The sequence below is a fragment of the Vicugna pacos genome, chromosome 10 (assembly GCF_048564905.1).
Source record: "Vicugna pacos chromosome 10, VicPac4, whole genome shotgun sequence".
Lineage (NCBI taxonomy): Eukaryota > Metazoa > Chordata > Mammalia > Artiodactyla > Camelidae > Vicugna > Vicugna pacos.
Genome location: NC_132996.1, coordinates 63,560,500 through 63,587,025, shown reverse-complemented (window position 1 = coordinate 63,587,025; position 26,526 = coordinate 63,560,500). Strand labels below are relative to the sequence as shown.

Genomic DNA, 26,526 nt, shown 5'->3' with positions numbered 1-26,526 from the left:
TATGCTAAATTAAAATGCCAATAAGCAATGGAAGTAGTAAAAAAAAAAAAAGCTTTCCACCATCAAAGGCAGAAAACAAAACTAAGACCCTCATATTTGATACATTTATAAAAAAGCCTTTCTACTTTTCAAAACTATTCTACAATATTGAGGGCAAAACGTGTGCCTTGGCTAATGGAGACAAGAAAGCAAAAAAGTCTGTGTGTAAAAAGGCACCATTATCATTGATCTTCACACCCCTTTGCAGAGTCGGAAAAGGAGCATTAGGCTCAAACTATGAAGTTATCTCTTAAAGTAGTTCATATTCTAACCTCCAGACAGTCAATGGCTGGAACTTCCAACATCTCTGTCACCCTGCAGAAAGCTCTAAACAGACTGTATTTTTACGTCTTTACTTATTCCAACTCAGGGTAAATATCCAAGTATTTATGGAGGGTTTATACGTTTACACAATAAATGATAGTTATACAGAAATGAAGAGTTCCCCATGCCCTATTATATAAACTGCAAGTTGGCTAGTAACCATTAGACTTGAAGTTTTTCTCTTACAAGTTGGCTACGAGAGACTTTGTGGGCAGTTCAAGATACACCGTATTGAAAAGCAGGTTTTAGAATAAATCCCCTCTTACTCCCCACCCTCTTATCAACCCCTCAGAAAAAAAAAAGGCACTTAAAAAATTTTATTCTTAATAAACATATTTACATACACACCTGTTAAGAGGTCGTAATTGATTGGTTTAACACAGAGAACAGCCCAGTCTAGATTCAAAAAATCATGGGAGAAGCATCCCAGCCACCACAGCAAGGAGGAAGCAGGAAGGAGAGAGCTGTAGAAATATTTAGAGGAAAAATAGGAATGAGAGGAAAATAAAATATACCTAATACATTAAAAAAGAAAATAAGAGGACTAAGGGCAGGTATTGGGGAAAAAAAACAATCTGGGAATGGAAGGGAGCAATTTAAAATATGACTTAGAATTGCTTAATGTGACAAATACCCTTTGGACTTTGCTGTTTTCAAATACCTGGACCTTGGATATAGTTTTCACTAAAACCTGGATTCTACTATCATACCAGAGATCCTCTACTTTACTTCTGTACAGAACCAGGAGCAGGTTATAATATGGATAAAAAGTCATTTACCCCCTGTTCTCAGCAACCAAAGTGGGTGGGTGGGAGGGGGATCACTTTTGGAATGCCCTTCCCCCTCCTTCCCACCCCTAAGGCAGAAACCTCAAGGCCCAGTACCAACATGCCCACAAAGACATTGAGAAACCAACGCAATAGTCGCAGTGGGGAAGACATGTGGGGACTAGCCTAGGCTGAGCCTTTTGCTTCAGTTCTTTCCCACGCTCCCCAGAGTCCCACCAAGCACAAATGCTTGGACCTGTTTGCTTTAGAGTGTACACAGCATTCAAGAGTACCCAGAGGAACTGATTAACAGGTGACCAATAAACTCCTTGATTAATTCTGCATCACTAAGACTCCTTCCAGTGGATCCAGTCCCTAAATCCATGACTGTGGTAGCCTTTCTCTAAATTCCTCCTATCCAGAGCTGGGCTCCCACAATCATTTTTCAACTCCTGTTCTTCCTTTAAGTCCAAAGCCCACTGTTGCTTTCTCATATTCCCACTCTACATTCCACAGGCCACTCAAAGGTCTTAGTAAGAAGCCTTTTTTTTTTTTAATGTTGCTCCCTTTTCATCTCCTTTGCTTCATTTTAGCACTTGCCCTTATCCACTATGTACAATGACCTAAGAACCTCCTATACCAAGAGGACTCTGCTCAAGAGATTCTTCCAGTTCTGCGTTTCAACAAGGCTGAACTGCAGTTACCACTCCGGCAGTCTCCACCCTATAATCTTCTTTGCTACTAAAAGCCCAAACTACCACTACTATGGGGCATACACTGACAACACTCCCTGCTGCACAGAGAAATTGTCACCCTGCCATAAATAGCCACTTTTTGTCCCCACAACTTTAGTACAATACAACAAGTTAGGAGGGGTAATAGGGACTCTACCCAGGACTCTATGTCAGGAAGCAATATCTGGAAAGTCCTTAGTTTCCCCCATCTTCATGGCTTTAAAAGCTAACCACCTGACTCTAATTTGGAGAAAGCAGAACAGTTAAGAAGAGAAGATCAGATTCCTAGGCCTAAAAGCATGGGGGGGGGAGATTTCCTGCCTCAAAGAGGACAGAAGCAGAGCTGTGTAGGATAGACTAGGACTCAGAAGGCCAGTCCTAGTCCTGGCTCTGTCACTAGCCAATGACAGTAAGTCACCATCACGTTCTCATCTGTAAGATGCCAATACCACCAGCCCAGTCTAACTCAGAGTTGCTGTGAGGATCAGGTAAGATAAGGTAGGTTATACAAATGTGAGGTATTAAGTTGTTTCAGGAGTTAGTTTCTATCTTCCAATTATATTACTTAATGATAATGCCTCAGCCCAAAACTATTTTGTGAACTAGCAAATGAAATTAACCGGATCAAGAGCATAACTGAGTTCTAAGAAGTGGATGAGCTGGTTTCCCTACTCCAATACTATTTACTAGGAGGTCCCACTTAGACTAGTGTTTCAGGGACACAGGGTGCTTCTCTAATGCCTGGCAGTCATCACAGAATTACACATCTGCTATAATGAGCTCTCAATTCACTATTTGAGGCCTTAGCAGTTTATTACCAAGGAGAAAGGGAAGGTGAAAAGAATTAACAATTACTGAATGTTTTACATTTATTATCCTGGCAATCTTTACAACAACTCTAAGGAAGTTTTACTGCAAATGAGAAAACAGTTTGTAGGTGAAGAAATTACCCAAGGTCTTCAGTTAATAGCAAATTTTGAACTTAAACCTAGATCTTTGCCTTTCCAGAGTCTGTATTCTCTTTCTACTGCATGCTGTTAAGTCCAAAAAAACAAGTACATTTTAAGATGGATGGTCCAGCCCCCCTCTCCTACAACTCTTAAGAGCTTTCTTCCCAAACATCACAGGAAAATGGGAAAGGGTTTCTATTTATCTTTAGGTTAAAAGGTTATCCATTATGTCTATATATATGATACAAGTGGAAGAAAAGAAATAAATGGGAGGAAAAAGAAAGCATATGTGGCAGTTAGGCACATATGAATGAAGCGGTTAGGCAAACGATGGTACACCACCTCACAACTCAGAGACTTGAGAGCCTTCTCCATGGCATACATACACATCATTGAAAAATTATGCTATAGACCAGAATATGCAAACTATTAACTGATTTTAGTAGTTAGAGTCAGGAAAGCCTTAAGACTTCAGGCCAACATCTTTCCAGGTTGCCGCAATATTTTCAATGGATTACACATGCTCTCACTATAAAAAGATCATTAAGGAATTCTGAAGGGGAGGAGGGGAGGCAAAGTGAACAAGTGAATCTTGCTATTCCCCTGAGACCAGACATTCTGAGAAAAACTGATTTTACTCTTAGCAAGCAAGACCTATGAGTCTGCAGTAAGGCTCCCACATTCAAGCAATGAAAACAGCAAATACTCAGTCTATTTTGCAAGAATTCCAAACCAAAAGAACTTAAATGAAATCAAATACCCAGAAAAACCAAATAGTTGGACAATGCCAACCAGGTAACAGGACCAAAAAAACACTTCCCAATAGCACAGTCCCCAGAATGATTCATCATACTGTAAACTGGCTGTAGAAATATAACTTGGAATTATGATCCTTAGAGGTTAAGAATACAGGCTTCAGAAAGACTGACTGCATTCACATCGCAGGTCCATTGCTTCTTAGCTATAAGACTTTGGACAAAATACCACTTAATCCCTAGAAACCTCAGGTTTCTGTAAAATGGTGGAAATAAAACACATAGGGTGGTTATGGAGACGAAATGAAACAATCCACATAAAGCACTTAGAAAATGCCTTGACACACAGAAAGCTATTAATATTGTTACTAATACAAATACTACTACAAATAGCTGTTAACACAAGGGACTAGAGTTTCTGGTGTTGGTAGGGCTGTTGAATATACCACATGTCTCCACGTGTTCCCCTCTCCCACTCACAGTAATCCTGTAAACTATAGGAATCCTATACTTTCTTAAAGGGAAAAACCAAACAAAACTCCAGACCTGGAGTTCAAGTCCTGGCTCTGCCAAAAAAATAGCAGTGAGATCTTGGAGAAGTTATAACCTCTGTAAGCTTTACTTTTTATTACTTTTCAAAGTTTAGCTTTAATGGGCTAATATATGTAAAACTATAGGCTGGGTGACTCTGAACCTCTCTCCTACCTCCATGCAATTCACATAAAGTATACTCAAAGAGATGACCAGAATTAAGCATGTAAGCCTCTGCAGAAAGAGAAAAAATTATTTGTCTTGAGGTAGAGAACTCTAAGCCCCCAAAAATGGTCTTTGGATTCTTAAGAAAGAAATTTTATTTTCTGTAGCCAGCCCCAAAGGCAGCTCTCCTCCTTTCTTCCTATTTATTCATATGAAATCAAATCCAATGTCATAAAGTTATGCCCTCTCTCTAAAAACAATGATGAGCAAAACCCCTCTTCTATACCATCCTAGGGATTTCAAACAGCTTTTTTAAAAAGCACGCTGAGCCTTCTACTGAAGAATACTAATCCATAAAATATAGCACCTACAACACTACAGAACTGTATTACATAACATTCAAACCAAGAAAGGTAGCTCTTCCAGACACCTAAAAGACATTTATTTGCCTTAACTGGCATTTACCCCCAAATTCAAAGCAATCAGTCCTGTTCAACCACACAATTGCCATTTTATTTTTAAATCAAAAGGAATATATTTTGCCAGTAGTTTTTCTATGGCTTCTTATCACAGAGTGCTTGTACTTAAGTCCAAAGTCTAAGTACCCCACCCACTACTTGATGTTCTCCCATCCAAAGCTTAGACCAATTCAAAGCTCAGTCAGAACAATTCTAGTATATCTGCCTCACTGGAAAGGTTCATCCCATACTAACCCCAAATCATCCCATTTTGGATATGATTTGTAAAAAGAGAGAAAGAGGACAAGGACTCTGCTCACTTCACAATCTCATGTCAACTGAGCACTTCTCAGGAATTACAAAACTGATATTCTGGAAATGGCCTTGTCTTAGGTGTTTAGCAGTTTCTGAGCCTCTCTGTGGATCTGCTTTAATCTACACCCAGCTTCTCCACTTCAGAGAACCCAAAAGGCTGACTGAAGAGTTTCACTTTGACAAGGAAAGATTGGATTTGTGTCCACCATGAATCTCTCTGCTGCATTTAGGGAGTCTCTGGCAAATCACTCTCCTCTTAGGAAAAAGTGATACATTCTACCTGACCGGAGTTTCAGAAATAAAAGGAAAACAAATACATATAAGATTTTTTGTTTTTTAATACTCCTTGTTAAAAGGAGGTTGAGCTGGCAATCTCAACAGGACACCTTAAATGTCCTAGTTACCTGTCAGGAGTTAAAGTTTTGGGGAGATAGATTTATTTATTTATTTATTTATTTATTTGATTAATGGAAGTACTGGGGATTGATCTCAGGACCTCATGCGTGCTAAGCAAGAGCCCTACCACTGAGCTATACCCCCATTCCCCAGGATTTAAAGTTTTTACTGTGACTTTAAAAGAAAGAAAGAAAGAAAAAAAACCTCCACCATCTTTACCCTGAATTCAGAAACTAGAAGGAACATTTTTCTTGCTTTCTTTTTCCCTCCCAAATATTCTGAGAACCCCTCAATCCATAGTATACTAAAATGGCTAAATGCTGGACGGGCTTTGAAGCAAAGGAAGGGTGTGGCTTTCAGGTAGTGAGGGGCCCAGGACTGAAAGGGTATGGAAAGAAACAAAACCTGCTTCTCTCTGGAGCGCGTATGACACACACACACACAAGACTGGTCTAACAAGTCCTTCTGATCTCTCAGGCCAGGCCGCCTCCTTCTCCTCCCCCACTAACCACGTGCCTCTCCAAGGCCCTCCACTGGACAGATAACACGGAATTTTCTCCCAATCCTGAGAGTCTGAGACACACCGTGTTACTTACCTGAATCCCTGTTGCAACCCTGCCAAAGGCACCTCACCCAGCCTTATAAGGAGATAGGAGAGCTTTAGGGCGAGGCCGATAAGGAAACAAAGATAAGAGGGAGGGGCAAAAAACAGAGGGAGGTGTCAGACTGGAGGAAAGGGAGAGGCCAGATGCCTTTCTCCTTCCTACAAAAGGAGGGAAAAAGAGAGGGAGGTCAGGTATATAAAGGGAAATGAGAAAAACTCTAATCAAAATGGAAAGGTATTGTTTAACTCTTTTGTCATAAAAGACACACTTTACACCCTTCCTTAACCCAAGCTTGGAAAAAAAACAAAATTCATGGAAAAAAAGCTTAACCTTAAGGTTTACTAGAGGTCATCCACTGTTTGAGCTCACATTCCTTGTTTAAAGTGGCAGCTTCTCAACAAACCCCCTAACCTGCCTCTGGCATTCCCACCATCTCTTTGCCCATCATTTGAAGATGACTTGGAAAAGGTGAAAGTACGTAATTGAGTCACATTTACAGTCCGTCTTCCTCAGAGCCCTGACAAGAGCAGCAAGACATTAGGTTTAGAGTACACCTCCCTTTCAAGTCAAGCAACAGAGAGAGCAAAGGTATGAGTATAAAGAAATCAGAGGAAGTATGAAGGTCCTATTTCAGCTACAGAGCAGATAGCTGAAGGAAACGTTTCTCCCTATCTAAAAGAAAGAAGAAAATCTGACTTTACAGGGGAAGAAAAGTTGTGAGTTATTAATTACTGACCTCCTCCTATAAATTATCACACATAATCTTCCCAATAACTTCTGAGGTAAGATTGGCCCCTTTTATTGAGTAAACTGTTCAGAAGTATTCAGTATCCTGCCCAAGGTCATCATATAACTAGTAAGTGATGGAAGCACATCTGTTCTACTCCAAGTCCATGTTCCTTCTCCTTGACACAGTTAAGTAAGTATGAACTTTCTATGCTTCTTGTGGTTAAAAGTCAATCTAACTCCAACAGAGAAGGTGACCAAAAGTAAACTTTGAGGTGAGGAGGGAAAGGAGGTGAGAAAGGATGAGGTGGAAACATGCAGACTGTTGGGTCTCACCTTCATTTTAAAGACAAGACCTTACTCACTCAGTTTTGGGGAAAGGGAAAAATAACTTGCAATCTACCTTAGATTTCCCATTTTAAAAAGAACAAGAACTCAGGAGGGAAGGTGCAAGGAAAAAAGTGGTACTACTTTGTACAAAATCGCCTACTTTCCCACTGAAAGGCCCCCTCTAGAAATCTGGCTACTTGCTACATTCTCTAATCACACCTCAAGAAAGAAAATCTAATCACAAATATCCCTACTTTCATTTTCAATGTGACATCTCACTAAACCAAAAGCAGAGATCAGAGGTGGGGTGGGAAAGAGAAGGAACTGGAAGCAGGGAAGACAGTGCAGGCCAGCACCAGAACAGAGAGGAGGGATTGTTCTGGCGGTATGTTAGCAATCTGCCTCTAGGGCAGCTGTCCTCCTGGGCAATCAATGGCCGGTCTGTGTGTGTGCTCAGGGACTAGCCAGCTTGGCAAAAGTTGAGGACTCAGCCACCCAATCCACAAGTGAGAAGAGATGCCTGTTTCACAGCTGGAATGGAGGACAAGGAAAACACAAAACAAAAGGGAAAAGGGAGGAGGAGGAAAACAAAGTGCTAGGTGCTATTTCAGTCTAGACAGAGAGGGAAAAAATCCTAGGAAACTACCAATTCCTAGTTAAGTGCAAACAGAATTACCAGTACCTCTCAATACTGAAATTAAAAATGGGTAGGTTTCTCCAGCTCTGTTCGTAGTTAAGTGTCAATTGGAAGGATGAGATCTAAAATGTAGGGCCTCAGCATTACCTGTTTCTCTGTCCCTTTCAGACCCAGCAGGGCATCTGCAATATATACAGTGAATAAATATTATATAAATAATCATCTATCTCCTTTTAACATTCCTTTCTTAATTAAATCCTAGAGATCTATAAATAATAGTAGCACACATAAAAGTCAGTGAGATCCCCAGTGCTAGAAGATCGAGGCCATTTATATAACTCAAGTGCTAAGACGCAAAAGACCAGAATTCACACTCCCTAATCCCTCCGAGTAGCTAGATGCTCTGAGAACCATTAGACACACAAAGGTTGCTCTCTTCTCAGTAGAGCCCTAAAGCAGGGCTGCTCCCCAAAGACAAAGAGATTTCACAGGAGAACCACAAAGACATTGCCCCTCTCCGTTCCCCCACTCCCAGCTTTCTCACTTCCTGTCACAGTAGCACCAGACCACAGTCTCCCAGAAACAAACAAATACAAAGTGCTGGATTCTGGGCTGCAAGCCAACCGCATTCCAGGGCATCCTGTCTACCAATCACCAGCCAGAGCTCCCACTCTGCCCTGCTCAGTTCCTTATCATGTTCAGGGAAAACAACCCTCCTCCCTGCCCCAAGCCAACACTACATGGGACAAAGCTCAGGCCTTTAAGAATCAGCAGAAAGATACTGTGTAAGGATCTAAGGGTTCAGAGTGGAAGAGAGGATTTTAAAGATTCCTATTTGACTAGTTTCTTCACTTTACACTGGGGATTTTAAAGCTACTGCTATTATACTCAGCTACATGTGATACATCCCATAGAAAGCTTCATCATAGCAATCTGATCCCCAACCTGAATTCAGTCAATGGAATATTCCCACCAGGAGAACTACTTTAGGGCACATCCTCCCTCAAGTTCTCTATCACCAACTTCTACTGTTTTCTAAGCCTTTCGAACTATTTTCCCCACAAGCAAAAAGTTGATTCCTAAGAGGCCCGGCAGAGACCAAAGGCAGCAGACTCCACCCTACAAAGAGGCAGGATAGGCATTAGCAGGTGCTGGGAGCAAAGTTCTCGACTTCCCTAGGGAATGAAAGGAGCCTCACTAGGAACTGAACAGTAACCCTTGCAGCGAAAAGGGCAAGACAGCAAACTCAGCTTTTCCTGCTCACTATTCTCCATGGAGTGGGTCAGGGGCTATAGATTCGGAACTTCATCAGAAAAGCAAGCCCCCCTTCCTAATAAGTGTCTTCAGCTGATACCAAGAATGGGATAAATGATACATTTTTCTATTATCTTGTACAAGCTCAGTGGATGTTAGCCCTAAACCCCAGAAGCAAAGATGCAAATAGAAGTCAAGCTCCATTAGCCAGAAATTCTTGAAATCCAAAAAAGTAACACCCTTTGCCCCCAGAGCTTAATTCCCTTTGCATAAAGCAAAGCACAAGGCCCAACACAGAGTTCTCCAACCAGAGGGACATTCCAGACAACTAACTACTAATATGCTATCACTTCTTATCTTTTCTCCTCGACTTCTTTCCCCTTCTTGGATCTGCTAGAAGTACTCTGGGCAGAAGCCTGATTTAGACCACACATGTTGGGGCAAAAGGAGCTAAGTCTAAAACAGCACACTTAGAAGGAATTAGTCAGTATCTGGATATGATATGACCAGGTGAAAGCAGTTGGGGCAGATATATACACAATAGTCAGCCGTTCTAGGGCAGGATAGAAGAAAAAGAATATTTAGCAACACTATGTTTTAGAACAGAATTTAACAGCAGGGCCTAGCCACTGTAACCTCTATCACTGAAGCATACACACACACACAAAAGTTTAAGATCTCTTACCTATCACTGACTCCTTTTTTCACTCAAGAATAACTTTAAAAATTAGTTACAGTTGTTAGTATTCTTATCCAATTCTCCGTCATTCATAGCCTAGACCAAATAAATCAGTCAACTAAGTACTACTGTGTGAGATGGTTATACCAAAAGCAGATAAAAAAATAGAAGAGTCTAATAGGACAGTTTTCTGAGATACTTCTTTAAAAAAAAAAAAAAAGAGGGTTATAAAAGACACACCCCAGACAGAGAACTAGACACACCCATATCAATGCTGCTGCTCCAAATGGAAGCTTGACAGGCTCTCTGTCTCAAATTGAGCAGATCGTTGAATGTGTGCTGCTTGCAAGAAGGAATCAATCATCTGTGTCTATTTCATATGCGTGCTGATTCCGAAATACAGTCAGCCCATGGTGTGAGGGAGGAAAGGAGACCAGTAGAGCCAACTGATCTCAATTCAGCATGATTTCACCAGACGTCCTGGTTCTAATTGTATCTCTGGCTGTTTGCAGACATATTTAGAAAACCCAACCAAAGGAATAAAAAATGGATAAGGAGAAAATCAATGGAAGAGCCCAAGACTTAAGCTGAACATTCAACGATTGTAAAAGTATGAATCTGTTTTACTATCTAACTTCCCACATATCCCTTTCTTTCCAAATCAGGTCCAAAGCTGAACGATTGAAGGGAGGGGAGGCTGAGAAAAGAATGTGATTGGGAAAGGTTTTGCTACATTCCAACTAGCCAACATCCCACATAGCATTAAGAGTGCCCAAGAATTCAATCCCACTACTGAGAGTTGCTGGGACTCTGCTAACACACATCCAATTCCTCTACCACCCCCCACCACTAAACACCCTGAAAAGAAGCATAATTGAGATAGCTTGATGAAGGCACCAGCTGTTTCCACCACTCTCCCTTCCCCCACCCCCAGAGACCACAGTTCAAACTCACATCAAACACTTAATACAATTGACTGGCCAGTAGGAAGGAGAAGCCAGGACTAAAATAGCAGGAAGAATGCCAACTGGCCCCTCTCAGAAGGAATGCTTTCTTGGCTCAATTTAAAAATAAGAAACTTTTGTCATCTACTCCTTTCTGCCTGATTATATTCTCCTTTCCACAACCTACTCCTCAGTGTCAAATGGATTTCAGTTTCTTTTCTACAACTCCTCAATCTATTTTCAGTATAGAGTTAAATGTCAAATAATGTCTAAGAGATTGGAAGGCTTCCTGGACTGCAACAAACCTAGTACAGGGCTATCACTTAAGGTCAAGGAGACATGAGCCCACACAGCTGAGAAGGGAGCAAAAATTATGCACTTTGAATATTGACAGTAATCCAATTTCCCAAGGCCTGGGTAGCCAGTTAAAGTATTAACATGATCAGCCCTCCCCCACCCATATTCTAAGTTGACCAGCCTTAGCCAAGGAGTAAGGGAAGGAAGCCAGCACTTCCTTTTCAGACGGGAAGTAACATTGGCCCTTCCTGTTGAGTTTTAAACAAATTGTCCAGCTGAGTTTCAATGCTAACATCCTCTCTTGAATTTGTTCCACAATTTCAAAATGGAGAGGGGAAATGGAGATAGGGTCTAAAAGTTTCCCTTCCCCTAAGAAGCAAGTCCTACATTCCATACTAAGTGCTGGCATAGTCCCCTAATCAGGCAATGACATGTGTAATTCCAAAACAATACAGGATACAGAGGTAGAAAATTTCAAACTTACCATGTCTACTACCATGAACTATTCTTCTCTACTTCTCATACTAGTTAAATAATCACCCATCTGAGAAATGACATAGGTATGTAGCTTAAATGTCTAGGTTTTGTGGTCCTCAAACCTGTGATCAAATCACCTGGAAGTTTGTTTTGTGTGTTTTTTTTTTTAATACAACCTCCCAAATCTACCTCTCCATCCGCCATACCTCAAGTTCTGCAGGGAATGCCTCAGAATTTATGTTTCTGAAAAGCCCTCAAAGTGATTCTGTTAGTCAGCTGGTGAGAACCACTGTACTGGCCTATCCCTGACAACTCTCTGACTACCACATTCCTCTCCCCAAAGGGCACTCGTTCTCGTTATAATACATTATTTGGACCTGCTTTACTGTTTTCACCAGACAACTCAGATCATTATTCAGTCTGGATTAGAGGCTCTCTGAAAACATGGATTTAAATATAAAGATGGCTGGAATGACATAAATCTAAATCCTATTTTCTAGACTCAGAATCTAAAAGGAAGAATGGTCTCACTTCTTTGGAATCCTGAGTTGCTACACTGAGGATATCCCTATTTACACTGCAGACTGAACAATCCAATTATTTTTCAAATGACTTAGTTTAAGTTTTCTACAAGGAACAAAGAGCTGTGCCACATTTTCAAAGATTGGTTCCACATTTCACCCCAAAAGAAGTCCAAAGCCCTAACTCTAGCATTCAAGACCCTAGATAACTTTAGCCCAGCTGACAACAGAAATAAACAGAAACTCTGGATTCAAGTGTTACCTCTGACATTTATCCACGCAAGTCACTTTAACTTCTGCGTTAAGTGAGAGCAAGTGAGTAGCAAGATGTTTTCAGAAGAAGCATAGAGGAATGGGTACAGCTCAGTGGCAGAGTGCATGCTTAGCATGCACGAGGTCCTGGGTTTAATTCCCAGTACCTTCATCAAAAAAAAGAGGAAGAAGCATAAAGAGAAACATTTCCACAAGGAAGTATGTCACTAAAGACTTAGGAAAAAAGAATGGCACTGAAAGACAAACTCAAAACAACTACAAGCATCCATAAATGTTGAAATAATACATATCAAGCAGTTATTTAAAAAACTTCGAAATCTGGGGGAATCTGATTGCCTAGAATATCTCCCATGCAAGATGATAGTTACCTGACCAAAGGAGAAAGGGATGGAAGGGGGAAAAAAATGTTTCCTGACTGAGGTCATCTCCCAAGGATGATATTAAGTAACAGGATGACTGACTACTAGATAGGATGACAACTAGATAGGTATAATTAAAGGGAAGAGCAGAGGGTAACCAGGTCAAGTTCTAGGGCTAAACTCCAAACCAAAAGAGACAGAGACAGAGAAACTCTCACTGAAATTCAGACTAGCTAAACTAGAAATCTTGAGAGGGAAAGTAAGAATGGGTAACTCAAGACACAACTACCTACTCTGGTAATCAAATATCCTTTTACTTTCAAATATGGGGTTAACATAAAACATCAATCACTGAATAGTTGGTGCTTCTTCCTCAGTCCCAAAGTCAACAAGGCCAAGTGGTTCAGCATATACTTTAACAACCATTACTGCTTAAATACATATATGAAAAGGGAAAACAGACATACAGTTAGTTATCAGGGGTGATTGTCTTCCCTGACATGCAAGACATAAATATGGATATGGTGACCTATAACTGGCTCCTGAAGCCATTAAATCCCAATGATTACAGCTTGTGGGGAAGCAGGAGCTTTTTGGTCTAATGAGTAAAAAGAAAAGCAGTAGGTAAGTGGGGTAGGCATAGTATTTGGTCATAAACCAAACCAACAAAGGTACTCAAAAGGAAACTGTACCAGATCTAGGCTGTCACATCTTCTGTTCATAGAAATCTGACTCTGTAGATAAGGTAGAGAAATAGATTTCTCTAGGGAAGAAAATTTTGATCTCACTTTCCAAACACATACAAACATTCTGCTACTCTGTAAATTATGTGATTATACTCACATGGAACCTCTGCAATGAGACAAAGATGGAGGCTGGGCCAGGTGTTGCCTCAACTCCTTATAAATACATTAAAAATTGTTAACAGCTGTTGTCTCTGGGCTCTGAAGTGAGGAGACTTTTCCTTGTACTGTGTAGTGCAGGATGAGGTCCTATATTGTTCCTCCTTCCCCCAAATAAACTCACTGGACCTGTCTGAACAGGTCTACTTCTGCCCCCATCTCTCTGGCTTGCTGGTAACAATCATTTCAGGGCCTTAGCACTTTGTACTCATATCAACAAGACTTCACTCGAATTTCTTTAGGTCTCTCTCAAACACACCTGATAAATGAGGTGTTCCCTGACCACTCTATATTAAACCACCTCACTCCTACCCTTGTGCTTCTTATTTACCACCATACAAATTCTCCTTTATTTTTTCTCAATAGTATTATCACACTCTGACATACTATATATTTACTTACTTAACATCTATCTCTCCCAACTAGAATGTAAGCTCTGTGAAGTCTATCTAGGGTACCACAGGCTCTCAAATTTCTTTTGAATGAATGAAGTTTTACTTTTTCAATGAAAACAAAAAGTTAAATTTTAGAAAAATAAATCAACATTGTTTCATTTTCTTTCTATACATTTTTTTCTAATTATGACCTTAGGCCGATCAGCTAGGTTCTCGGATAGCCTTGCCTGCAGGTTTGGCTGACTTTAGCAAGATAGACATTCAAATTGCCAATTCTGCCTGGTTTACAAAGCAGTCAACAAAAGAGCAGAATAGCAGAGAAGTAACAAAACTTCCCCCATTCCAACAAAGAAACAGTGGAAAGAAATCAGATTGGCACCAATGTCTCCTTTAAAATAGACTACTCTGTTTTAAAAGTGTACTGAATATACACCAGCTACTTTATTTCAATGAGATTTACTTCACTTGCAATGAAATGGGAACTGTAAGTGCTTTATAAAAGTACTGAGAAGTTGACCTAGTTTCTATAACAATGTCTTAGGTCAGCAGCCATCAGAATATATATCTTGGCTTCTTAAAATATAAGCTTCCTAAAACAAAAATCTTTTTACTCCACAAAGAGATCTCTCTCTCAGTGGGCTACCACACTGCAATATAGATATGGGAAGCATACACAAAAGTGACAATTTACTTTGGGAAAAGCTCTTTTTGCTCTACTGTCAACAGAGCCAAAATGAGTAATTAATTAGTAAATATGGAGAGATTTGAAAACCAGAAGGATAAAAACTATTTGAACTACAAGAAGAGATGAATCTTCTTGAATTACAACAATTAATCCTAATCTAGATCTAACTGAAATAAAACAGAAGCAGTATCCTAATATTTGTAGCTTCAACACATGTACAATTTATTCTATTAAGAATTAGAAATTTCTTCCATATTAAGTGTTAATGAGACAAAGCGATGCCCTGAAGACTACCAATCTAAGGGGAAAGAAAAATAGGGGAAGCAAAGGGAGACACCAAAGAGGAAAGAAAACAAAAAGAAATGTAGGAGAATCAGTAGAGGAAAATTTGGGTTTAAAAAAAAAAAATGGAGAGCTGGGTGACAGTTATGATAAGAAGCTATGGAGTGCCAATAGAAATTAGTTTAAATACTATTCAGAAAGCTAGTTTCATGGGTTATTTAGTATGAAGGTAAGGAAAAAAGAAGGCAAATCTTAGGCTACAAGAAGCCAAAAGTTTATAGGCAAGGCTGCATCTAACAGATATTTCCCACAGACTAGAGTTCAGCTTTTCCACATACAAGAGCAGGCCTCTTTCTCAGAAGCACACTTCTCACAGGAAGCATTGATGAACTCAAAATTTCTACAAGTCCCAGTTTTGCAAATGTTCATAAATAAGGGTTGAAAATAGAGAATGATGTTTCTTGAACATAAAAGAGGGAGGTTTACTTCAAGAAAAGAGATAATAAAAGACTGCCTTCATTTCTATGTAATTGTTCCCTCTATATTCAAAACTGAGTATTATCCCACAAAATCCTGGTTGGACAAGTGAGACGTCAAGGAAAAGAATCTGGTTCAAAGTCAAGAATAATAAACCCAACCAAAGCTTTTTCAATCCATTCTCTGCAGAAATTAAAGGAAGTTTACCCTTGGATGCTAGAGTTTTGTCTGTCTCTTGTAGATACAAAAAGGTAAGAAAAACTGTATAGCTATTCTTTCCCCTATAGTATCCAAGTCTTGTAAATTACTGCAAGACATACAAGCTTTGACATAAGCTGCTCTCCCCCTACTCACACCTCACTTTCCTTTATTAAGAGTTATCCATTCCCAGAGGGGGAAGATTGTAGCTCAGTGGTAGAGTGCATGCTTAGCATGCATGAGGTTCTGGGTTCAATCCCCAGTACCTCTATTAAAAAAACCAATAACATTAGATTGATAAATAAATAAACAAACAAACAAACCTAATTACCTCCCCCCAACCAAAAAAATGTTATCCATTCCCATAGCACCCTTATTATTTTGAACAACCTTGTCCGCACAACTCCCCAGACCTGCCTATTGTTAAAGACACTTTTTTCCCCATAAAAAAATTAGCATATCCTTCCAGGAAGCCCATTTATTCTGTAATATAAGCATCTATATCTACCACAGGGTTTCAGGTTTTAAGATACATTAAAGGGCACTTAGTCCAACAAACAATGTTTGAATTCATTTGAAGTATTCATTCTAATAGCAAACACAATGTATAACTATGAGCTGGGCATGGTCCTATGAGTTTGTATGCATTAAGTCACTTCATCATCACAACGATCCTATAAAATGGTTAGTATTACTGTCCTCATTTTACAGACAAAGAGACCAAGACAGAGAGCAATTAAACAATTTGCCCAAGGTTACTTAGTAGTTAAGTGACAGAATAAGAATTTGAGCCCAGGCAGTCTGGCTCCAGCATCCATGTTCTTACCCATGCAAAGCTGTTTTGCCTTTCCATATTTATGGAACACTCAGATTGGAAGTTCTGTTTGGTCACCATATTGATCCAAAAATAGTAAATAGTAAATAAAACATTTGCAGCAAAATTGTTAACAACTGTTCTCAAGAGAAGGGAAGGGTATACAGGAGTTACTGTGCTACTCTTCCAACTTTCCTGGAAGTTTGAAACGTTTTCAAAATAAAAAGTTAAAGTTGCTTTTATCATCACAAAATGGGACATGTTTTGCAAAAGTCATGACCAAACTACCTGTTGGCCATCCAAGAAGACTTTAAAAATACTCTGGATCCTCAGAATGTCCCCACTATATCCCTGCTCTAAATTGCCCACACCATTTCAGTCAGACTTAAGGACTCCCTGAAGAGGAAATGGCCTTAAAAATGAGGAACACCGTCCCTGAACCAGAATAGTAACTGTGCGCCCAGTTCTCAACACTTAATATTTAAGGATCAATGACATGTAACTCCAAGTAGAATTAAGGGGGAAAAAAGTTACATCCAAAAATACATTATACAATGTAACTAAATACAAATCAATTCATATCCTTATTTCCCCCTTGTTAGTTCTAACCAGAACAGTTGTTCTTCCCCTACTTTACAATCTCCCTGCCAGGCTATATCAATGCACTCTATTGGAAACCTCAGAGGCAGCTGCATTTAGGCAAAGCAATTCCTATTTCAGCCTCTCATAGCATTTAACCCCTGTTTTGAAGGAAGAGACCGTGAAATCACATACTGATAACCTATAGCTCATTCATTTAAGCAAATTTCTTGTTACTATTACTTCAATTTCCTATGAAAATTAATTTGGGTTCTTAAACTCATAAACTTCCCAACACACTCTGTGAACAAAATCTCCTCAAGTTTCATGGCGAAAGCAGTGACAAAAAATACAATGATATCCAACCATACTTTCTTTGAAATACCAATGTCCAAAATTATCATCCCAAGGTTTTATGTTTTTATTAACAAGTATAAAAATCATTCACTTCCAACATGGCTGAAAGCAATACTTCCCTGCTGGGGTCCTAATATGTTCTGGGTAACCAGTTCCTCTCCTCTAGAAAATGGCTACATTTAAGGTTTCACTGTCTTAAGTCAACAGCAGCCTATATTATGAAATGAACTTACTAGGACCCTTACTTGTCACACTATTTTTTGTACTGCTTGCCCAGAAAGGAAGTAGGATTAAATAAAAATCTTAAATTTAATTCTTCAATTACTTCCAGAAACTTTACTTAAAAATGGAAGGTAGGAGATACATAAGAGGTTAAACTACAGATTAAAGTTTCAAAATTACACCACAATTTTATTAACCTATGTTGTATTGCTTCCTATCTCAACTTCCTTTCAGCCTTCCCCACAAAAGTCCCTCACTGATTCCCATCAAGTACCTTATTTAACCAAGGCTTACTGAGCACCTCAGGGAATACCAGACACTAAGATAGGTGCTAAGAGGATAGAGATAAAACAGTACCTACCCTCAAACAACTCAGTCTAGACGGAAAGACAAAAATAAAAACAAGTAGACAATTTTTAATACAATGTTATAAACATTATTTGAACTACCTATTACAAACCTCTCCCTGCAAGCTGGCAATATTATTCCAAACCACATGCCTGAAAATTCTGTTAAAAAGAAAAACTTTCACTGATAATCAAATGAAGTTTGAGGTATTTCCAGTAAGTTTATGAAATTATGACAGCAATAGTGTGCATATGGAAAGATCCCTACTCTAAAGATTGAGATAATATCCATTCTAGAATATCTAGCTCCCCATAGGCTTTATGGAAAATGGATTTTTTTTTTTTTACATACATTACCCTAACACGGAGAGGGTTAGAAATCTGAGCACTGACCCTCAGCAAGAGGAAACACTCCTGCTCAAGCAAGAGCTCATTGTAGTTCTGGCTCTTGTTTCTGTTCTGTCTGGAGAATGGCAATGTTTTAATGGTTAAGTCCATGAACTTTCTAGATAGTCAGATCAGGGTTTAATCCTGCCCATGACCACTGAGAAGCAGTGAAATTTTCAGCAAACCTCAGCTTCTCTGAGGCTCAAATTCCTTAAAAAAACAAAAAATAAACAAAAACAAAAAAGTTTTTGTGGAAAATTAAGTTAATAGTTTATGCATGTAAATCAACTATATACTTCAATTTAAAAACATAGTTTATGCAAAATGCTTAGCACTCAGTAAAAAAAACAAGGAGGGGGTTGGAGGAGGCAGGGCTGGCAGTCAGTAACAGGGGACCACCAGGTACCAAAATTGAAAGCAATAAATTATACAGAGCTAACCATTTTGTTATTGTAACTGAATAGTGATCTATGCTTAATTTATTTGCATCCATCCTGTCTCACCCATCCCTAGAGAGCAACTACCTCATAAACCTAAGGCTGAATTTCAATTACTCAGAGCCTTTTTTTCTTTCTTTCTTTCTTTTAAGATTTCCAATCATCCCAGTTTTCATCCTAGCTGAAAGAACATATTCTAGTCCCTTTGATTCTCTATAACTGGAGTCCTATGAAAGGCACTAGAACTCTATAATCACCCAAGAGACCCCCACCTGGAACATAGACCATACCTTAGTCATATAACAAAGAAACCCAACAGTATATAGGAGTCAAACAAGGAAAGAAAAATCCGCACAACTCACACTTACTTGACATCTTTTACTCCCAAACCAAAATGAGGAGCAAAACAAAAAATAAAAATGTACTTATTCACACCCCTTGTATTTCCTGGAAGAACTAGTACAGGTAAGATAAAAGACAAATCTTCCATCTTATCAACCAAAAGGCTCCAACAGTACACACCGGTCAAAACAATGCCTCAGTTCGTGAAAATAGTCCTGGATGCTAGTTAATGAGGATGCTCACGGCAGCTACACAAAGCCCAGTATTTAAAGCTAGACCCAAATCACCACCACTCAGTCATCCAGAACCTATTTTCAAACTGCCTTTGTACTCCTTCTTCAGATTCCCTCATCCCTCCCCCTAAAGGTTGAGTGGGGAAACCCACACTCTGGCAGCAACAAGACCAACCCTCCCAAAGATCCACCAACAAACCCCCACCCACCGACTGAAGTCAAGACAGAGAGGGCATTTGAAGAAAAAAAAAAAATTGGAAATGAAATAAGAACTACAGCTCAACAGACTGTACACGTTGTCCTTTTTCTTTCTTTTCAACTGCATTTGCTCTAATTAGGAGATCCAGACATTAAAATCTTACTATAGCCCTTGTATAAATTACATTAAAATGTAGAACAAAGTTCTGTTTCCTCTGAAGCCACAACCTCACAAGAATGAAATCAACATTCAAGAAATACTCTTGTTCTGGAAAAGAAATTTAAGGAAGTGTTCTAGTCTAAAAGGAATTGAGGGGCTGGGGGGTGGGCACAAAAATCAGAGGATTATTATAGTTACATACCAGCTTAAATCTAATGAGCAGCTTACATATTAAAGCGCATCTTTTTACAATTATAGTAGTATCTATTCTAGTTATAATTTTCAGAATGATTCGCATTTTCAAAGGGAGAAGGAAGAGAACACCCAGTTTTCAGCTACTGATGAGTTGGCTATATAATTATCTAGAATCAGTATTTTTGCAAGAATGTATTTGCAAAACAAACAAAAAAACAAATCTTAAGATTAAATGTAAGATATGAAAGCACAGTCATGGGCCTTCAGCTCTTACAGATTTCTGATTTCACGGCAAATTAACCAAACAAAAAACTCACCTCCAAAAAACAACTTTCAGTATGGTTTTAAGAATTCCTCTGTGCTTTCTCGGATGCACTCTAAACACTAAAGTTTGTATGGGTGTTATACTCTTAGCCTAACCTTGTTTTAATCTAAGGCCCTTTCAGAGAGCAGAGCTGAAAATATCTTCAAGTGTGTTGCCACTTTACTCAGGTGAACTAAAAAGCATGATTAGAATTTCCTTATCCCTTTAAGCATATAAACCAAATGTTACCGTATATGCAGACTGAACATACAACACCTCCACAAATCTTTGCCATCAAAGGTAGTTTTAGAAGCAAGGAAATGGCAATTCAGTTAACATGGATCCATTTGTTTTCTTTTATAAGGCAAAGCAGGGCAGCTACGTCTAGCAGAATGAGGCTCCCACCCACCGCACCTGGAAAAGTAAAAGAGGGATCCACCCAGGAACAGCAGGGCTGAAGCGGATCTAGGCCGTTCAAACTCTCTGGGGGTAAAAATACCACCATATAAGCTGCAAAGCTCCCCTGCAACTTTCCACTTCCACAGATTTAATGATAAAAGCGGGAGGAAAACTTTTGAAACAGATGAAGAACCATCTGTATAACTAGCTTCCGACCCGGACAAATTCCTTTCCCAACCCACACGCAACATGCCAAAAAAAAATTTAACTTTTGGTTTGGGCTCTGAAAACAAAAGTTTGTTAGTCTACTCCAGAAAAAATATATATAAAATCAAAGAACACACCAAAACATAAACTTACGGAATTGCTCTCACCCCTCTGAATCTACTCATCTCTCTGTATTAGAGAGACCTAGAAGTTTGTTTCTGGATCTTGAATACTTTACCTTTTTTAAAATGTAATAAAATGCCAAAATTCCCCCAAATAAGTAGAAAGAAAAATTAATAATTGCTTAAAAGTCACCCATCAGCATAACAGACTCTCTCGTTTTTAAATTCCCTCTGGTTACCGTAAGATAATAATTCGACTTGGCTTATCCTCCTTCACCCGTCTGTACACATATTTTTTTAAAAGGCACACACCTTAAATGTGGACTTCTGAAAACCAGTCCTTTAAGAAAGAAACCCAAGGCTTCGTCAATGTGCTGAGAAAGACAAATCCAGCAAGGTAGATGATTTTTCGCCACCTCTTCCTCCTTTCAGGATCTTTCCTGCTCTTCTTTCTCTCTCTCCCTCTCTCTTTTTTTTTCTCTCAGATCCAACACCTAAAATGGAAGTTGCACCCAGCCAAAGGCTAGGGAGCCTGGGTGGTGACAAACTGATCTGGCAGCCCTACCCCCTCGCTTTCCTAAGTGATGTCAGCCCCTGAGAACTTCCAATAGGAGCCAGGCATAAATCAGGGAGCTGATTTTATCCAATAGGAAGCTTCATTATAGGAAATTAAAAAAAAAAAGAAACAGTGAGAGGAGGAGTAAAAGAGAGAAGGGGATGTTTTATATATATATTTAAAGTGGAGAATATACAATCTCTGAGGAATTACTGCAGAGCTCGGGGGGAAGGGGGACGCTGAAGGAACAGGGGCTTTTTAGAATGGCACGCCTAAGTGCCTTGGTTCTCTTTGACGATGGGGTTCTTGCACCCTCCTTCTTTCAGGGTGGGGAAACAGAAAAGAGCTGGTTTTATTTGCCTGCTGCTATTTGGTTTGTTGCTTTCCACCCCAAAGCATTTTCCCAAAGACAGGAAGGGAAGCAGAGAGGAATGCTAGAAACAGAACTACAAGGTGTTGCTAGAATGGTAGGGTATATCTGAGGTGAACTCTCAATTTCATTATTTTGGTTTAAATGCATTAGAGCTAACTAGAAAAAATTAATGCTTGGGCTGATTAACAGTTTTTGGCATCTGTACTTTCACCTAGAAGGAAGCTGTATCCACTTGGCTGATGAGGAAAATCACTGTCTTCCCATTTGTCCCCAAATCAAAATAATGTGGGTTTGAGGGGGAGAATAAATGATATCCAATAAACAAGCAATAGTTTTAGAGGAGATAAACAGTACATATAAGGAAAAGAAAGTCTTACCTAGAAAATTCAACTTCTTTGTGAACTTCAAGGTTAAGACAATCTAGTCCATACATTCTCCTTTCACGCTTGACCTAAATAAAGAATTATAACAGGTATTCTTTTTCTGCCTTATCTTCAGTATGTGCTTAGACTGTTTGGCCATAAAGGACAGAGACTGGATTTTTTTTTTAAACATGCTTGACAGAGACTATTATTTTATGGTCATTCAATGATTATATGAAAATGATAATGATGACCTGAAAATTTCCTTTTTATTTTTTACTGAAAAATCTAAAATCTATCCTGCAGACTGCTGCCAAATGAATCTTCATAAAGTTTTTATAATCTAAAATAGTGGTAAAGAGCATAGGTTCTGCAGTCAGACTGGCTCAAACCTTCCTCCTCTGTACTTACTCAAGTGAATGTACTATACACTGTGTGGCCTTGGAAGTTACATAATCTCTCTGACTCGGTTTCTTAACTATAAAATGGAGATAATAACTCTCTCTCTCACAGGACTGTTGTAAGAATTAAAATACACATAAAGTTCTTTAAACAATTCATGACATATAGTAATAAACTCAGTAAGAATGAGTATTATTATCAATACCTGCCCTGACAAAAAACTTTCAGTGGCTTACCATTGCCCAATAACAGCAATCAATGATGAAGCATTTATGATGTGAGGGACCTTCACTCATTATCTCTAACTTCTAAAACACCACCATGGAGATAGTATTACCACCATTTTACAGGTGAGAAAATCAAGGCTCCTCAAGGTTAAGAAACTTGCCTGAGCTCATCTGGCTAAGAAGTGAACCCGTCATCAGTCTGACTCCAAAGCCCATGCCCTTTCCATTACCTTACACTGCAGTCAGGATAAAGGCCAAGTTCCTTTGGTTGTGTTCAAGGTACCTTATTTATTCATGAAATACATTAAAGTAACACTTAGTCACCATAACCTGACCTTTCCTTATCTATCTAAACTGGAATTCCACTCGTCTTCAGCAAGAAAGTACCCTTCTAATCAGGTTATCTGAGCAACATCCACCCTCTCCTATTTGGTCTGCAGTCTCATTGACCCTCCTCATATTTGGTCTAATGCGGCTGAAAAGGACTTCTCTCAGAAGCCCTGGAAGACCAAACAGACATCACAGCACTTGTCTGATGGGCTTTAAACAAACTAGAATGGGAAATGAGTACATTTAACAGAGAAACAAACAGCCTTCAACGCTCATTATCTAAGAATATTTTCCTACTACCTTATCACATCTTCTACCTCTACTTTCCATTTACTCCTAGTCCTACACAGTACATTTAAAAGCCAAAGATGATTTTCAAAGGAAAACAATCAGCACAAGAAATGTTTGTTGATTCACTGGTCCCTAGATCAGAGCCATACTCCAGAAAATCCTGATTTTGCCTTCGTTTTTCGTGTGTGTGTGTGTTTCCCTGTCTCCCCACCAAAAGATAAGCTCTATGAAGGCATTAAATGTCTTTCCAGTTCATGGTGTATCCCCAGAGCTCACCCTTGTATCTCATATTTAGCCACAGATGAATGAATGAATGAAGTCTGTTGACTTACTAGTTATGTAATCCTGGACAAGTTACTTAACATTAATGCATTTGTAGGTAACATTTAGAATAAAATTATACACAAATCAAAAAAGTTAACTCAGTGGTGGAAAAGTTGTTAAATTTTAAATTTATCTGAAATAGCTACCTCCAAATAGAGCATCACAAGGATTAATATTCACTAAGGGAAAAGCTGTTTATACTCAGTGAATAGAAAATAAAAAGACTAGTTACTCTTGGGTTATTTTGAGCACTTACTGTGAGCCATGTACTTGTCTAGATATCAAGGATAATGAGATAGACAAGTTTCCTGCTCTCAAGAAGTTTACATTCTAGATGGGGTGGGGCAGGGGCTGAGGGAAGAAGATTAACAAATATGATGTGAGGTGGAGGACTATGCAGAGGTTAAAACAGACTGATGAGAATGATTTGTAGCTTGTTCTAGATTGGCTGTCAGAAACAAACTCTCTGGAGAGGTGACATTTAAACTGAAATCTGAATGGTAAGAAGCAGCCAACCATGAGAATATACAAGTAATGGTAACTACCGATGTCAAAGCACTGAAGTGTAGGGGCTGAAACATACTGGACCCAGCAGAGCATGTTGGAAATGAGGAGGAAGGGATAGGCAAGAATCAGAATATGAAGGGTTCTATAGATTATAGAAAGGAGTTTTTAACTTTATTCTTAGGTAGAAGAAAGCCTGTGGGGATTTTGAACAGCAGGATGACATAATCCAACCCACATTTTGAAGAGATCTGGCTACTTATGTGACAAAGGGATTAAAGCGGGGGCAACGCTGAAAGCAAGGAAATTAGTTTGAAGGTCAAGTTGCAGTGATATAGAGTTGACTATGGTGGTAGCAGTAAAAATGGAGAGAAGTCAATGAATTGAGGATGTGTTCAGAGATACAGAGTTGTTTTCTATTTGGGTTTTTTTTTTTCTCTTTTTGTTGTTTCTGGCTTGTTTGTTTTTAACGCATGGAATATTACATTAAGTGCTCAATTTTACAACTCTTAAAGTTTAACTTCTCCACCCACAACCATCACCACTTACATACAGAGAAAAACAAAGTACCATAAAATGGTGAAAGATTAAGAAAGAGTTGTGAAATAAAACTGTATTTTAAAAAGAAACGTTAAAATGACTATACAGGGCAGCGCACTGTGCTGCAATGACTCTACTTCTAAGAGAATCTAAAACTATGAATGCCAAGAATAAATTCTTAAAATCAAAAGAAAAAACAAAAAACTCCTGGCTATCTATACAAAGAAAAACAAAGTATTTTTATTCCTTTCTACCTTCTGGTGGCTACACATTACCATCCAAAGTTTGTCATTTTTGAAGCCCTGGGTAGGATGGCCCTTTATCATTCCCCTTTAGAAAAGGGATTTAACTAAACACAAGATTTAACTAAAATGGATTTTTTTTAAAAAATGAATCCTCACTACTTCTTGAAAATTAATCTAATCTTGATAACAATATATTCAAGATGGGATATATTTCTTCACAACTCCACAGAATCACGTAAAGTGTTACTGGATCTGCCTAATCAAGTCTTGATTCCAGTCATAGATGACACCAACAAGTAATGTGCCTTTTTTTTTTCCTTGCGTGCTGGCTTTCGTGTGTGTGTGTGTGTGTGTGTGTGTGTCCGCGCGCGCGCGGCTGCTGACAACATCTAAAATCTGTCCTCCTTCTGCTAAGTTGTATGTCCTTTCACGAATTGTTTCCTCTTCAAAATATGAGAACGGCAACCAAAAAACGTCCTCTGTTTCTTGTTCCTTTTCCATCTTAAGAGCAGAGGCCTCAAACCAGGGAAACTATCAGCTGACTTGAAAATCCACCCCACCCACATATTTCAATCACATCAAATCCTTTCTGAAAAGGTGTAAGAGCTCAATAAAGGTAGAATTGCACGCTCTCTACTACTCACCTCTCTGTGTTTTGTCCCTTTGCAGGTTTCCCTTCTCTTAGGCATCGTCCTTTCCGCCTCTAGCTGGCCTCAGCGGGGGCTGCTCAGTGTTAATTCACCACACTCTGTCCCCAGTGGTGGTGGATTCGGCCGTCGCGGTCCAGAGCTGGACATCACGGGACATCCACCTGAAGCTGGGACCTGGGTCCCAATGTGCACAAGGAAAAGAACTGCTGTCCGCATTTTTTAACGGGGACTCGGCATTCTCTCTAATGTTTAAACTTGAGATCATTTAAGTTTTGATATCATCACTGAAAACAGCTGTTTCCCGTCAGGAATTGTGCTAAAGGAACCAACACCGGAGACCGCTCCAGACGTAAAGTTCTGGTGACCTCCTTGGTCACCAAGTCTCGGAGATTTGGGGCTGGAGTGGAATCTGAGAAAAACTTGAATTTAGAGACTAGCCCAAAGACCTTGCTCCAGAACATTCCTGGCGTTAGCAGACATCTAGACTAGAAACATGGCGGACAAGGTGCGATAGAGCCATCCAGAGGCCTACTCCTCCACTCAACCTGTGGCGCTCTTGGCAGTGCCCAGCCATCCGCGGCCTCGTCAAAGGGCAGCCAGAGGTGTCCTTCCGCCACCGAGGAGCCTGCGCTACTGGTAGTCCTGGGCCTCTCTGGGGTGTGTTTTCATCAGGTGCCGAAGGTGAAGACGGCTTCCAGAAGAATTCCTCCCAAGTGGGCCCTTTCCGCCTTCCTCAGGCATCTCGACGGCCTTCCCTCCGCCCTCAAGTCCCTCGAGACAGCCTCCCGCTAAAACGCTCCTCCTCCTGTGATTGGCTCTCCGAGGAGCCTCGGCCAATGGGGATGACGTATTCTGTCTGACGTAAGCCCGAGGGCTGGAGTGGGGAGGAGGGACGTCTGGCCCCCGCGACGCACCGTGCGCGAGGACGGCGGCGCGAGGTGTGT

The 26,526-nt window shown here is 39.7% G+C and overlaps 1 protein-coding gene across 12 annotated transcripts in view; it reads right to left on the bottom strand.

Annotated features, from left to right (window-relative positions):
• The window catches only part of CTNND1 (catenin delta 1), a 49,034-nt gene extending 22,714 nt beyond the window's left edge, over window positions 1-26,320 (bottom strand). For 4 of the 12 annotated variants that reach the window (XM_006214077.3, XM_006214091.3, XM_072970001.1 and 1 more), the window contains exon 1: window positions 21,091-21,332. The gene's annotated coding sequence lies outside the window, so the exon portion shown is untranslated. Of the gene's footprint in view, window positions 1-711; window positions 828-21,090; window positions 21,333-22,084; window positions 22,151-25,576 lie in introns of those variants that run through there. The other 8 variants (XM_072969998.1, XM_072969993.1, XM_072969997.1 and 5 more) reach the window with 5 other exon arrangements.
• Window positions 26,321-26,526: the final 206 nt, after the last annotated feature.